The following is a 15,596-nucleotide window of genomic DNA, read 5'->3' as shown; positions in this document are numbered from 1 at the left end:
AAGTTAGGGCACAGAGACTAAAGGCAAGTTTTTAAGGGTCCTTAAGAAACATACGGATGCAGAGTTGACCGATACACTTCTCAAACACATGAAATGCATAACTGCAATTCAAATTGCTGAACTGAAAAGCCCTGAGGAGTCTATTCCCTTTTGATTTATTTCAATGGGAATTAGACACTGTTTGTTTCTGAAAATCGTCATCTTTAAGTATCTAAAAGCCTCACTCTCAGCACCTTGTCTACAACATAGCAGGAAATGGAGTCAGAGTTTTCCAGGCGTGAGGCTATTACTCCAGCCACAGGTCCCCTTCTTAAACCTTCCTTCTTTGTTTTTTTAATGAAAGCCACCAGCCAGCCTGCAAAGGAAGTATGTGGTACCACCAGGTTCAAAAGTTACTAGACAAATGCAAGAACAGATCCACAAGTAGATACTGAAAATTGGACAGGGATGTATCCTCTAGTAGCCCTGATCCAACATTTCTGAACGCTGTGGGAAAACAGCAGAAAGTGCCAAGGCTCATAGGCTCCCCCTGAAGAGCATGTCCTTTTGCTGTGTGGGAGACAGAACACTTGACCAGATGGACCACTGGTCTGCTCCAGGAAGGCATTTCTCATGCTCTGATGTTCTTACGTCTTCAGCCGACTTGCTAAGTGGCAGTATAAATGCACCGATAGCCTGTACTGAACACCAGCTTCTATCACTCTGCAGTCAGCGCTTCTGCTGCACCTCTCCTAGCTGGACAGGAACATGTGGACCTTGAATGGTGCAGTTGCCATTTTGCTATGGAGACTGCCTTTTGTCCTGATCCCCATACATTTTTAAATTGGAGTCTGAGCTGGTTATCTTCTTTTGAGCTATTTCATTGCCACAGTTCCAAACCCGTGAATATGGCTCTGCTTTCTTTTTCTTCTTCAAGCTCTTTTGCATTCCTTTTTTTCCTTCACAGCACTGTTATTGTGGCAGTGGCTGGCATGATTATTGCTACTTACTCCCAATCCCCCAATGGCAGTGTAATACCTCTTTAATTGGGTATTTCTCCCTCCCGACACTAATCTCCTAACAAATGCCGATGCCGTGTTAGATGCTGTGTGGGGATCTCTCATCACTATCTCTTTAAGCAGGCAGTTGTGTGTGGAACGGATGCATAGTCACTCAGCATGGATGGATTTGTCTGAGTCTCTGTCAGCTTCCTGTTTTTGTCACTGAAATCTTGCATTGCGGATACGGATTTCTATTGCTTTAACTTTTTGAGGCAGATTTATCTCAGTCCCTGTCAGATCAATGGGTTTTGTCACAGAAATCTCTGTGACTTTGTTCCCTGTGGAGATCTGGCTAGTCAAGTTTGTGGAGGCTGATTTGGAAAACTGAACCCGAGGCCTTGTTTGGCTATGTCATGTGGGGGAACAGCAAGAACCAGAAAGAGCAGAGGCCTAACAACCATGAAGACTTAACTAGAAAATGCAGCAGCAAAAGAAAGTTCATGAGAGACAGACAACACATACTCCAAGAGAGCACATTCCTTCTAAGATATGTGTGCATGTGTATTTTTGTAGGCTCGGGGCTCTCCATCTGCTAGCATCTTAAACAGCCACTCCCTCTGTTCATGGACTGCAGCCATATAACAATGACTGCAATCTTACAAGGTTGTAGGTCTAGGGCAGCTCACTCAACCTTTGCAAGACAGTCCTCTAAGTATGGTTGCTCAAAAAACCCCTACAGCTGTGGAGGCGGTAAGTCTGTAGGAGGCACTCTTCCTTTAATGCCTCAACCGTATATGAGGAAGCAGTGTGCTACCAGAGGTGATCTTTGTCAAGGGATACAAGCCCAATTTTCTTTTTGCCTGTATCCATCAGACTACATGGTTGTCTGACACTTGCAGTGGTGTCAACAACAGGGTCCTCCAGATAAAGCTCAGCTTTAGTGAATTGCTATGTGTCCATCTTGCCTCCTTGGCTGATTCAAAAATTTCCAGCAACAGCTTCAGCTAAATGGAAGTCTCACAATGAAAAGTACATTTTTCAAAGAATCTTTTGGTTGGACTGAGGAATAACTATTTCCTTTACTTACTACCACTGGAAGATTTTTTGACAACGATTATCACAGTTGAATTTGTCTATGGTGAAGGGCTGAATGAACTTCTAGAACAAAGTGTTAGTAGTAATAATAATAACAATAACATCATAGGAAAGCAGGTAATATACATTAAAGGAAGAGCCTCGTGTTGACCCAGAAAGACTCGGACTTGACTGGAACAGCCAACTCAACCTGAAAGCTGAACACAGCAGGGCTGTAGTCCCTGTTGGTGAAACCCCCTCAATTCTGTATTTGAAGCAGAACATTTCAAAAAGAAAAAGTACCCCATGAAAGAGGAGATTTGGGGAAGGTAGCCATTAGCATCTCAGCATTAACAAGAAACAGTGCAAATTGTTGGCCATGGGTCACCTCGTTGTTCTCTTTGCAATATTCCAGTCATGGGCTTTCTTTACAGCAGATGCTCATTTCTGTGCCTGCCTTGTAATAATTCCCTTCTTTCTTTTTAATGAAACTCTCCTTTTGTTGTATGGTTTTCTATTTCAATTTTACCTCTGGAAATTCTTCATTCCCATTTTTAACCTTCTAATCCTTCTTCATCCATCCTTCTCTCCCTCCCTCATTCAAACGTTCATGCTTCTGTTTTGGTTTTTCCTCGATGTGATTATCTATTCTCTTTTAACTAGTACCCCTCCTTAGTTTTTTCCCTTTCCCATCCTTTCATCTCTCTCTCCCCCTTTTGCTGCTTGCTTTCTCAGTCTCTCAGCTTGCTGCTTAGGAAGCAGTAGTCCTTAAGATATTGAAATGACATGTTTAGCTTCTGCTTGTGATTCTGTGCTAGATACCTCTGTATGTCTGTGCAGTTTCAGACAGAGTATAAGCCTTGGTAAATACAGAAGACTAAGCTGGAAGCAAAGCTGAGTGAAAGGTTGCTTACTTGTGCCTGTGATTTTTAGCTGTTTAATAATGGCCTCCTGATTAATACAGACTGCAATTCCAGAAAGGCCACTCTGATAGATACTCAATATATACCTAAATAGAGATACACAATTCCCTTAACATTTAAAGCCAGCACTAGTGGTACAACTATTATCTTGTAAGTTGTTCATGCCACTGCCTGTGTGTGTATCGTCTGGTAAAACACAACTTTAATTCTACCTGGGTCTCTGAGGAGTAACAAGGTGTTAAATGATCATTATTACATGCAGCTGTCACCATGCCTGCAGTTTTATCAGACCAAAAGAATTATGTTGTAGCTTTCATGTTTTCACTTCAGAACAATGCAAAAAAGTCTGTCTTTAATAACACTGCTGAAACTGTCCCTTCATAAGTCATCTTGTCTGCTACAGTAACTGCTTTTCACAGAGGTCCTCATATTTTATCTGGTTATAGTTAGTTAACATAGAAGAATTACAAGGCTTGGCTAGACAAAGAGCAATGAGATACCTGTAACCATCTTATTGCTCCATCTCTTGGTACATCTTAATGTCCACCAAGGGCACTTCAATAAGAAGCTTTGAAATACTTGCTATTGCTGCTTTCAGACTCACTTCCAGAAGCACACAAGATTACTTCAGATTACCCCTCTGTGGTTGCCTGCTGCAGGTTATGTGTCCGCAGGATGACTTCCCAAGCAGGCAGGCAGAAAGGACCAAAGGACAATAGCAGGTCAGTCATTAGTAAGACATTCTCAGAGCAATGGATGCCTGTTCTATCCTAAGCTAATTGTCTCTCTTACCTTCACCACAAGTATAAACCAGGCTGATTAGTTCGATCTGCTATCCTGGCTCAATAAACCAAGCTGAGAGTTGCTGTTACACACTCTGCTAGTATTATAACTATCCTTTAGCAAAGATTCAGGTCGAGGAATGAGGAGTTACGGAGGTGCATTCACAAAGATGAATACTAACCTGGATTGCTGCAGTATTAGCTGTGAGTGCCTGTGAGAGCACATCTCAGGTACTGTTACATGTCAGAACCTAGAAGGAGATGTTTGAAAACTGATTTGGAAAAGTGGCTTTAGCACACAGTGTGGGAGCTCACATTTGGAAAAAAAATAACTACACTGAGTTGCACTGGCACAGCCGTGGGTGGAAAACTTGCACAATGCCTTGACTGCAGCCATGGCTGTTTTTCTTCACATTTGTGGGCTCTAATTCTACATAAAATAAGAAAAGGGGGAGTGAGAGACAACACTGCATCATCTTGACAGTCCTTTCTAAGTATATAAAAGATGAGCTGTAAGTTCCTCTGTGTCTTGCTACCATATAAACAGGCAACAGCAAATTGCCATCTCTAGAGCCATGCAGGACAATGACAAATTGGTGAACGCCAGCCTAATTCTGCCAATAGCGGTGTCCAGCCGTGTTTTCCAATACTTGGCTAATTAGTAGAAATACAGATTTCCAAGACAGCAAAAGACGGTTAGGGAGCTCTGTAAAAGCCTCAAGGCTGGCTATGAGAGAAGTCTCAGAGGACTGTCATATAAAGTCTTTGCATGTATGCCACTGATTTTAAGCTGACAGGGATTGGTGTTGGACTAAAGGTCTGATGTTTATTACCTGAAACCAGCTGATGATCTCAGTCCATCTTCTACTGGATAGCTGCCTACACCACCACTAAAGAAACAGGTTATCAGCTCCTATTTCCAAATTTGTGGGCATTCAGGCTAGCACTTTAAACTGATGCTGAGGGCTCTGAGGGCTAAGGTGTCTTGCCCCCGACAGTAGAGATCCCTTTGGTTCAGGACTGAGGCAAAATGGCAATGTGTCATGAGAAGGAGCTTATGGTAGTTTGCTTATGCTGTGCCCATCAAAAAAAAAAAAAAAAAAAAAAGAGAGGACTCACATTTCTACATCTGTCAGTCTGGCATGCTCCCCAGGCACTAAAATTCTGTAAAAATTACAACTCTGGAACATTTTCTTTAAATAGTCAGAGACACGGGTTAGCAAAGGTCACTGGGGGAGCAGAAACGTTAGGTTACAGCCTAAATAACAACTTAGCAACAATGAGAAGTCAGGTGGATTTACTGGTTGTACTACCACAAGATCAGCGTTGCATGAGTTGTAACTTGGGACAGCACTGTATAGGTGGGACTGCAATTTAAGCGGTTGTGTAGGGCCACATCTTTTCCTTGAAATGGATGACAGAAATGAAAGAGGTCACCAAATGGTTGTATTCAATTTAAACCCAAATAAAATTAAGTTAACACTTGAAAAGAACTGCAAGATAGGAACTTTCCAGTGACATCAAAGAGGTTCAATCCTTCCCAGTTGGGAGCAAAACAACCAATTGTAATGAGTTTCTTGTGAACTACTTGCATGAATACCCAAAAAAGGTCTGGTTACTTGTCCAGAATCTCTTAGATCTGGAAACTGGGTCAGAAATTAGGCTCTCTTGTCAGATCATCAATTTTCTGCTACAGTGAAAATGTAAGGATTGCTTTGGAGGTTATAAACCATATATATGACTACATTCAGCTTCTTTCTAGCCCAAACCTCCATTAGCCAATCCCACTGTACCTTACCTCATTCAGACTCCCCTCTAAGGCAAAGCCTACAGCTATGTAAATGTTGCATTGTTTAAAACTCTTTATTTTATGGTAAAAGTCAGGAGCAGAATCATGAGGGTTCCAGTAAGATGCTTTGGTAACAGCTTGCCGTCAGTTCTAAGCAGCAGGGAAATGTACTGTGTGAAAGACAGCCTCCAACAAAACCTGGGCTCAGGTCAGGTGCCTCTGTATACACCAAATCTGTTGCTTTGAACTGCACTCTAAAGGAAACCAGCAGCTAATACTATCTTCAGAGAGCTGTGGTTTCTGAAACTGTTGAGTGGTCTTTTAAAGCAGGCCCATACAGAGCCTCCATTACAACAGATAATCAGAGTGAGAGCTTCTTCAGAAAGAAAAGGGGTGAGTTCCTTGGAAAGTACTTGGAAAAGAGCATTTCGAGCTATCTGTGCAGGAAAAGATCAAAAAGAAATAGTAGATTTTTATCCTTGTTAATAAGCAACTCAGTAATGCTACGTGTTCCGGCTACTTCTCAAAGAAACTAGCATTAGCTGTCTTGTCTCCAAGCTTCAGCCCACTTGCACGCCCAGAGCTCCTGCGGGGAGAACAGAGACGGCTGCTCACAGAACAACGTGGTACAGCAGCAGAGCTGACACGGCTACATCACTTTAGGCCTATTTGAAAAATTTTCCCTGGGACTTTGGCCTTAGACACAAAATTAAGTGCAACACAACCCATGTTCCCAGACAATGTGACATTCCTGTAAAAAAAGGAGGGCTGTTCAGCACTGTGGCAAAATGTGAGAGATTGCATCATGGCAAATGCTCTGCCAAAACTAATGCTTTATGGAAAAACAGCTAAGGGCACTACAGCACGGCTCCATTCTGCAGCTAAGGTAATTGCCTCCTGTCCCCAGTGTAAAGTCCTCCAAATCAGCTAGACTAATCCTCAGAGAAAGTGTAAATTATCCAGAAGAATCATTACAGGGCATATAAAATTATGCAGCCCATCTAAGAAGGACTACTATTGCTTTTTAGATCGGAAGACTCTTCCACATTTAATTAATCAGACCACCTTCACGTACAAGTAGAACTATATCTCCCAGTGATACGTCTGCTTTGATAACCACATGACCTTCAGGAAAACAGAGCTTAGCAAATTATTGCTTCTAAATTTTACATATTGAGGATTTCGTGGGTCACCTGCAGACATGACTTTTGGGTGTGTTGAAATAGTGACACAGGCAGGCCAAAGGAAATATCCTCCCCCTGCTCTCTGCAGTGTTAAGCATAGATCTTCAGTTGTTTGGGAGCTGACAGCATGGGAACAGCTCTCGTCTTCGCTAAAACATCACTCCCCCACTGTAAAAGCAAGTTTATCACAGACAGATTCCCTTAAGGTTAAACATAATCAGGCAGGGCCAACTGCTGTTACAGACTCCTTTTAGTCTCCTCTAAAATTTGTGAGATCACTTGTAAGTTATCGTAAAAAATCTGGGGAAGCAGCAATGCTGGAAGCAGTTCAAGCTGAAAGTCAGACTAAGTGCACACCACTGCAGTCACAGTCTCAGGTGGGAACTCTGATAAAATGACAGTGTAGAATGACAGCTTAAGAGGAACCTGTGGGCGGGTAGGCATTAAACCTGTCCCAGACACACAGACTCGTCACCTAAGTCACACAAGAAGAGGTTGGTGAAACAGCGCAAAATTATCTAATTGTATTAGGAAGAAGAACAAGTTATCTAATTCCTGTGTTGTGCTGCCAGAAATCCAAATCAGAGCTCACAACACTGGAATTTTGGATATCTTAAGACATACAGCAAAGTGGCAGATAAACTCTTCTCCTGTTTATCCAAGATCAAAAGCCACTGGATTTTTTGTGGCGATCATAAATTCAATCCAAATGGAGAAGTTTGATGGTGCCTGTCTCCTAAAACCTTCCATACCATTAACACCAGGGCAACAACATTTGATGCTGAAACAGTCTCGCAGTCAGCCTCAGAGCTAGATGAAGCAAAATCAACACCATGGCTAAAGCAAAGTGAAGAGGAGCTTACCACAGGCCAGTTTTATATTGTCTATTTTGTATCTGAAAACACAGTCAAGAAATCACAAATGGTGTTTGAATTCTTCATGCCTTCCTATCCCTTACCAATGCTCGTAGAATATTAAGAATACATATTACCACTGCTTACTGAAATAGCTAACGGTCCTTTAACAAGGCAGCTCTTGCCCTAAACTTGATTTCTTTCAGCACCTAAACAGTCCTAAGAAAACCACTAATTCTTGAATCCTTGCAAACAGCCACGCTCCTATTGTTAACCTTCTTTCTACGAGACAATGAATATGACACTGTCAGGGCTCTGCCTCCATGAGAGGACAGGCATGGTGAGAGCATGGTAAAACACTTGAAATGTCTCTGGCCCTTCCTCTCACACGATGCCCAGGGCAGCTGTTCTTGTAACTGTTCTGAGCAGCCGGAGGGATGGTTTTTGCCTAAGCCACAACGGTGAAAGGCAGTCCTTGCCATCTGTGATCGGACGGAAAGGTTGTACCCTCTCTGCTGATTATAATCAAGGAGACACCTGCCTCGACGAGGCTCGCTTGGCATGTGGTGCAGCAAGGGATTTACAGTTGGATTAATAGCTGTATGGCTGCTTTTAAATACCTCACAGGACAGATTTTCTGGAAAGGGCAGGTATTGCAATGGGACTGGCAGAGCTCCCTAGCTGACATACACCAGGCTCTGAATGCACTAGAGAGCTGGGAAGGACCAAGGAATATTGTACTTTCACAGTGATTTACTAAACCAGACTCCACGAAAATCTGTAATATTGGGACATGCTCCCATGGTGAATTTATGTTGTCCAATTTTTCTTGTGACCTCTCAGCAAACCTGTTTTGAAGGCTTTCCTGTGTCTGGCTACTCCTTGTCCAGCAGCAGAACTCTCTGGACCAACTGTACAGACATCTTTCTCAGTTCAGCAAAGGGCTCTTTGGTAGTCAGTAAATCCCCTGACGTTGCAGACCTTGGTCTAATGTGAATAATACACTTTTTAGTAGCTCACTTGACATGTACCCCCAGCACACTGGTGTCCTGAGCACACAGAACTCCAGCCTCTGAGAGGACAGGTGAACTCTGGGCAATGAGAGGTGAGCTGCATACAAATGGACATAAGGATCACTGCTCTCCAGGGAGACAGCATTGAAAGGGCCTGCCAAAGGAAACCCTCCTAACTTCCTGCCAGGGGGTGACAAGGAATGACACCATGACAGACAGAGTGACAAACAAGGAGTGACGTGTGGAGTGACAAGTGTGGAGTGACAAGTGTGGAGTGCCTCACAACAGGGACCAATCTGTTGGTAAGGCTCAGAAAACCCATGACACCCACAAGGTTTTCAGGGAGGAAGGAAGGACAAACATCCTCCACCAAAGCCATCACCTGCACAGTGTCCAATATCCTTTTCACATATTCATGAACTGCAAAGCCACATCCCAGGCAGGCAGGCTAGTAACTCTAGGGTAATGGTGTACACACTGACATCATTTGAGCTCCCTAGAGTATATCTGTTCTACAGTTGGGGCTCCCATTCAGTGGTTTTCAGTGATAAACTAATTCCCTTAATCATGAGGTTGTACCCCTTCTCCTCCAGAAAGATACAAAGAATAGCCCACTTACCAGCAGAAAGGACCCTGAACCTTTCTGACAGATTTCTGTGGAATCTGTCCTTGAAACTCCAGTGGAAGTGATTCATGTCTTTCACATCTATGTGATGATAATTTGCAACTGGAGATTTCTCATTCTCTGTGTCTCTGTTTCATTTGGTAGGATGGCCATCACTGCTGTAGCTTAACGCCAACACTGAGTTCATGCCACCTCCTGCAGCCAATGTATGCCTGAGGAGATGGAATAAATAGTTATTAAACCTACTCTACATTTGCTGTCATATTGTAACTAGGCACTGGAAATCAAATAAATATATCATATAAGACGAGCAGTTAAAATGTTTACTGAAAAAACAGATTCAGGCAAAATGGCTTAATCTGCAGCATTAATGAGTAACAGATTGTTCCATCAATAGTGTATGAGGAGCAGCATGCAAGAAGGCAAAACTCATACAAGTTGCCAGGGACTCATACTCTCATAAAAGGCCCAGTTCAGAAGAATACTTGAGAACATGATTAGGGTTAAGCATGTGTTTAAATCCCATTGATTTCAGTGACACTCAGGTACAAGCTTAAAGGCTTTTTCGAATTAAGGTGCTTTACTGAACTGAAGAATATTCTGCACTTAATGCTCAAAGTCAGAAGCAAGAAGAGCTGGGAGGACAGGGCTGGTCAGCTCTACATTGATGGACGTATCAGCCATCCTGCTATCTCAGCTACTAGGAAGAGGGAGTCACAGCTCTGTGTTTCATCTGCAGCCTAAGAATCTTCCCTAAGATGCATCTCCTAAGTTAGCCTTTGTCTATGCTACACACGTATCTTTTTTTCTAACGTAATCCTCAGTATAAGGAGAAAAATGAAAAGGAATCCTCAGATTTTGCCAAGTACCAAGCATACATCCTGACTTCTTGCTTGCATGGGCACAGCTCACAGAAACATTCCTGCACAGCCATCTTGTGCTCCCTGCTGCGCAGCACATGCACAGTTGCAGATGATCAGTAGCAGTTCCAAGATCCAAACAGGACCAGGGCCACACTTCATATGCAGAATTAAAAACGAGCTTCTTTCTCAAAGAGCTTGCTGACTTAATGAATGCTGAGAGAAAGGGAAAAGAGGAATAAAACAGAGAAAGCTCAAGGCCTTTAAGGACAGAAAGGGAGTCTGAGAAAAGGAGATAGTAAAAACCAGACAGATAGTATTTCTTCTGTTGAATACATGCACCTAAAACCCAGCAGAAACAATACGAGGATATGAATTTGTGTGTGCAGCCCTGTCCACCAGAAGGGTCCATACCCATATTAATTGAGTACGTCTGCAATGCCATTAGCTAGATGCTGCAGAGAAAATAATGAAATTGCTTGACAAAAGCAATGAAGACAACTGGCCAGCTCTTGCTATGGCTAATTCAGATTGGCTCTGTGTTTCTTATGTATTTTTATTCAGTTTTAACTTATTTCTTTATTTCTTATGTCTGATCAGACGAAGCAGACATAATACTCTCTTCCATACACACACTATAATCTGTTTCTATTCCCTTTAACAACAATTTGTGTTGTTCTGCTAGCAGCAAGGGTCAGCATGGACAGTGGTTAGGAAAGCAGCAAAAATCAGTGTGACTGGTGCAGGCGAATGGCCTGCTCTTTCCATGAATGCTTTGCTGCCTAAAGCTTAAGAAGTCACATGGGGTGTTTCAAGAGAGGAGAAAATGGCTATTAATTGGCAAAGCTTTCGGGGCCTAGGGCTTTCATCCAGCTGTTACACTGAGGTGAAGCGAAGCCCCCAGGGTGTTTGTAGAGGGATGGAGCTCACAATTTTCCTTCTGTGACAAACAAGTTAGGTAAATGCGCACAAGTACAGGGAAAGGAAGGACATCTCCGCAATGCTCAGTGCAAAAATCCTTAGTTATGCCTCCCTGGCAAGACCAATTGTCTTGATGCTTAATCTCTTCACATTCTTTAATCAACTCTGTGGTGTTAAATCCAAACTAGCTCAATTCACAGGCAGGATTTCTGCAAAGACATCCCTTAAATGGGTCTGCTACTATTCATACCATAGTCCCTCTTTAAATCCCTTTGGGAAAAGATGACAGAGCCTGCAGTCTAGAAGCAGAATACATGGATTTCATCTTAACTGCAACTAGAAATGACTGCAATGACCTTGGATGAATCAATGACTTCCCAGTGCTGTCAGAGAGGGAAGAGGGAGCCTTACTTGCTTGCATGGGAGACCGTAAGAGTTGGAGCTAGGCACACCGACCAAGTCCTTTGAAATTCTGTAGTGAAAGGTTTCCGAACAAGACAAAGTCACGGTCCTCCCTCATCCACACCTTTGCGTGACCCACCCATCCCATGTGGGGCTGCAATGACATGGCCCATTGGAGCAGAAACTACTGGGCTGAAAGGAGGACTCACAGAATGCCCGTATCCTTAATTACAGAGGTGTGTGCCTATTGGCTTGCATTTCTCCACCCGAACATAGCGTGCTCGGTATAAGTGCTAGTTAGAAGCTTTCACACGTGCCAGAAAGCTGCCTTGGTTTGATGCCATGGAATAGACACGTTCATTCTCCCAGTGTTGGGGCCCGACCAAGGATGGCAGCAAACATTTCCGAGCACAGGTGTTACTGGCAGGTGTTTTGTTTTCGAGGAAGCTGCCTTCTGGCTGAGCTGCTGCCAGCCCGTCTACTCGCCTCCCCCATTGCCACACAGCCTCGCCTCCCCCAGGGACTTTCAGGCAGGCCTATTTGCAAACAGCAGGCACAGGCAATGAACACATCAGGTAATTAAATGGCAGATCAATTCGACTTAGCTTCTCTTGGGAAAGCAGCCCTTGGGAGACAGAAGGATGAGGCGGCAGGAGACAAAGGCAGAGAGAAAAATTGAGAGGTACAGGAGAGAAGGAGTAGAGCAGAAGAGCAAAGATGGAAACGCAGCAGGCAGAAAGGAGTACGCACAATGCGGCGTGAAGCCGTGGCTGCAGAGGAGGCGGCATTCAGGGGAAAAAGGGCATGGCTAATACAGGCAGCATGAGAAAGACAACATTGCAGGAAGACACAGGAAAGAGAGAGCATGTCTAAGGGAAGGTAAGAGCAGGACAGAGAAAAAAGAGACTGGTTGAATACACCAACTGTAGAGAATGGCCCCAACTGGCTACCTGGATCTCAAGCACAATGGGTCCCCTACAAATCTTTACATACCTGCAAAAATGTAAGCTTTATAAATTTGGAACCATCAGCAAAGAATACATTTGTAATATCCTATTCACTTCATTTAGACTAAGATGGATAATCACTGGATATTGACAGAGGACTTTGTTCCCTGAAATACGTCATGAACCCAGGAGCTTTCTGCTACCAATATATAAAACAGACAGGGGCACTGACAGGCAGGAGGAAAAGAGATGTAACAGGCTGGTATCACTCCGACCAGCTGAGTCAACCATTAGAGAAAAAACCAACATGAACTCCTAATCAGTTTTCAGCTTCTATCTTTAATAATCTGAGATACTGGTAGTACTAGCCTGCTTAGTAATGCTAGTCTCATGCCTTCAAGAGTTATCAGTAAGGTACCAAAAATCTGAGAGTCTTTTATTTTAAAAGGTCACGTGATTCTTGTTTTCCCCTTCTTTTAAAAAAACACCCTGGGATTTACATTTTCAATTTTTTGTCTACAACGGAGGTACTAGAAATGTAATTACATTTTTAAAAGAAAGATGAACATCACAGTTGTAAGCTGACTTTGGGAGAGGGAGAACACTGTAGTTGGAGAACCCAGAGAAAGTTTGAGAGTCAGCAACACAAAGGGACCTTTCACTGTATGACCTTCATCCTGTCAGACTCCCTTTCAACAGAAGTGGCCTCTAGCAGTACGTCTCTCTTTACATTGCCCCCTCAGTTGGGAACAGTGCAAATATATCTCTCCCTGCTTCCAAATCCACTGCTGCCTGCTCTGCAGGACTGCCCCATCCTAGGGGTGCGCTTTTCACATTCCTTTTACAGCACAGCAGGAGCCAGCCACAGGAGGGACATCTAAATGTCAGGGCTGCTGTGCCAAAGGCCAAATGAAAATATCTCATAGTGACTCTAGGGAAGCCACGTCTTTGCAGTTTTTCAGCTGAGGCTCTGTAGTATCACGCTATGCTCTTATAAATTCCTTTCTCGCGTGGCTTCCATCCAAGCATATCAAGGCTATTTACATACACCCACCATATTTACAAGAGTGCTTTGAAGAAGCAAAAGACAAAACCATACCAAACCGTGCAATGAGTCAGTGGCAGAAATGCTAATAAACCCAGACTCCTTGCTGCCTTTTTCTTCTTATTAGGTAGACAACACTGCCATTCTTTGGCTCCCTTCAGCTGTCCCGTGACAGATTTTGAAGAATAAATCTATGAAGAGTTAATGTTGCAGTTTTTGCTTAGGCAGAGGAGCCAAGAACATTAAATCCGACATTAGGGATGACTAGGCACTAGGTAACCAGTTGGGGAATCCTAGGCCTGCCTGCTTCACACCTGAAGGCCAGCACATTAGAAATGCTTTTTTCCTACCATCTTTGATTTCTCTCTTGCAGGGAAAGAATGAAGTTGCTGAGTCTGAGAATGTCCAGTACCAGCTTGTTCTGCAAGGTGGAATCTGACCATGCTGTTCATTTAGTTTTCTTCATCTTTTTCCTAAGCCTTGTTCCCTCTCTTACAGCCCACCTCCACAACTTGCACCATCCCTTCAGTGGTGACAAATTCTTTCAGTTCAATACATTCCTGACAGATGCTGTTCCTCAGGCCATGAAGTCCGCACGCTGCACTTTGAAGCAGAGTAGCAATGACTGGTACTGTCAGGGCCCACAGGTAGCTGCCACAGAGGGATTGAGGATGAGATTACCAGCCAGCAGCCACTTCACCCTCTCTAACCTCAAACCAGTGATCTCCACTGCCAAAGCACTGAATGGAACTAGATAGCCTGCAAGTACAGCTGAGGGACATAATCACACAACTAGGAGGGTGGAGAGGGAAGAAGGCAGAAAAATATTAATTAAGCTAAGAAGAACCAGGAGGGTGGTAGAAGATGGTCAGCTGGCTTGCTCTCTGTCCTGCAAACACACACACAGAGGCAGGTGTGGACATGTACACACACTCCTCCTGTCTGCTAAATCTGAGCATCTGGACTTCTACCAGCTAGTGTGGCTAACTCTATATCCCTCCTCAACACAGGTTTGTTGGCTACCAGATCCTGCAAACAAATTGAGTCTTTATGTGGATGACACAGACCTGAATAACTATCTGAAATCTGCTTCTTCCCAAGGTTTGACTCTGTAAACAACTCAACCTTTCAGCCTCTGCTTGTTTGTCCTTCTAAATTTTCCACCGTACTTATACTGTAGGTGGAAAAGGGCACATTGGCAGAAGAAGCTGCAACCCCAGTTCCCTCTTTCTCCACAAACAGAAACCATGCATGGATTAGATGCTGCATGCCCCATAGAGACCAGATTGCATAGCGATTCTGCTGCCATATGGCTCTGCATCACAGCCTTGTCCCTAGCACAGTCCTGAAGGGAGCAGCACCATGGCTTCAGTAACTGCGGTTGCAGAGGGAAGCTTCTCCTAGGCCTGGAGTGGAGAATCTGCACAAGCGCCCCAAGGAGCCTTAGCTTGCCGAATACTCCCATCTCTTCTGCCCTGCTGCGGCACTGGCATGTTTTGTATTCCTAGTGCACAGCAGGAGGCAAGCTGTAGCACAGCACTGGAGAATCAAGCAGTAAGTTCCTGCAGCAAGGCAGAAATACAGGAGCTGGAGGTAACTAGAAAGGGGAGATTAAGTCCTCCTAATTCTCAGTGAATCCTCACTTCCGCTGTTCTGTGTCATGAGACAACAGGGCTACCTGATACCTGCCAAGGGGATAGCTAACAGAGGAATCCTAGCTATGCTTTAGTGGCCTTGTTCAAAGCAATCAGCTCTTTCTGATATGAGTTCTCCTCTTTTTTCAAATCATACATTTTACTATGTCTACATTGTCATCAAGGGTGGCTGCAGCACCTGGAAAGATACCAGAAAGGGTTTTAAACTATCTTGCTACTCTTTTGTGCAACGTATGATCCAGCTGCTGGATGCTTGCTCCCAGAAATCTGACACATTAAATAAAAAGAGCAGATAAATATGATAAGTACTAAATATGAGGAATGTATCTCCATGTAATAAAAGCTGGCTAAGCTTTGTAGACTTTAGTTGTATTAGATCACTTCAGTGATGCACTTGCTACAAATTAAAGGTTGGTCAAGGCTGTACAACTTGCATCAAGACCTACAGGGCTTTCAAAATGCAATTCACTGAGATACGAGATCTCTAAACTGGAGGTGTATGGTAAGAACTTCACATCTGCCTTGGTTGCTGGCTGCAAGAA

Source organism: Phaethon lepturus, unplaced genomic scaffold (assembly GCF_000687285.1).
Source record: "Phaethon lepturus isolate BGI_N335 unplaced genomic scaffold, ASM68728v1 scaffold3058, whole genome shotgun sequence".
Classification (NCBI taxonomy): domain Eukaryota; kingdom Metazoa; phylum Chordata; class Aves; order Phaethontiformes; family Phaethontidae; genus Phaethon; species Phaethon lepturus.
The sequence above is the reverse complement of the archived record's forward strand: the minus strand, read 5'-3'. Positions refer to the sequence as shown.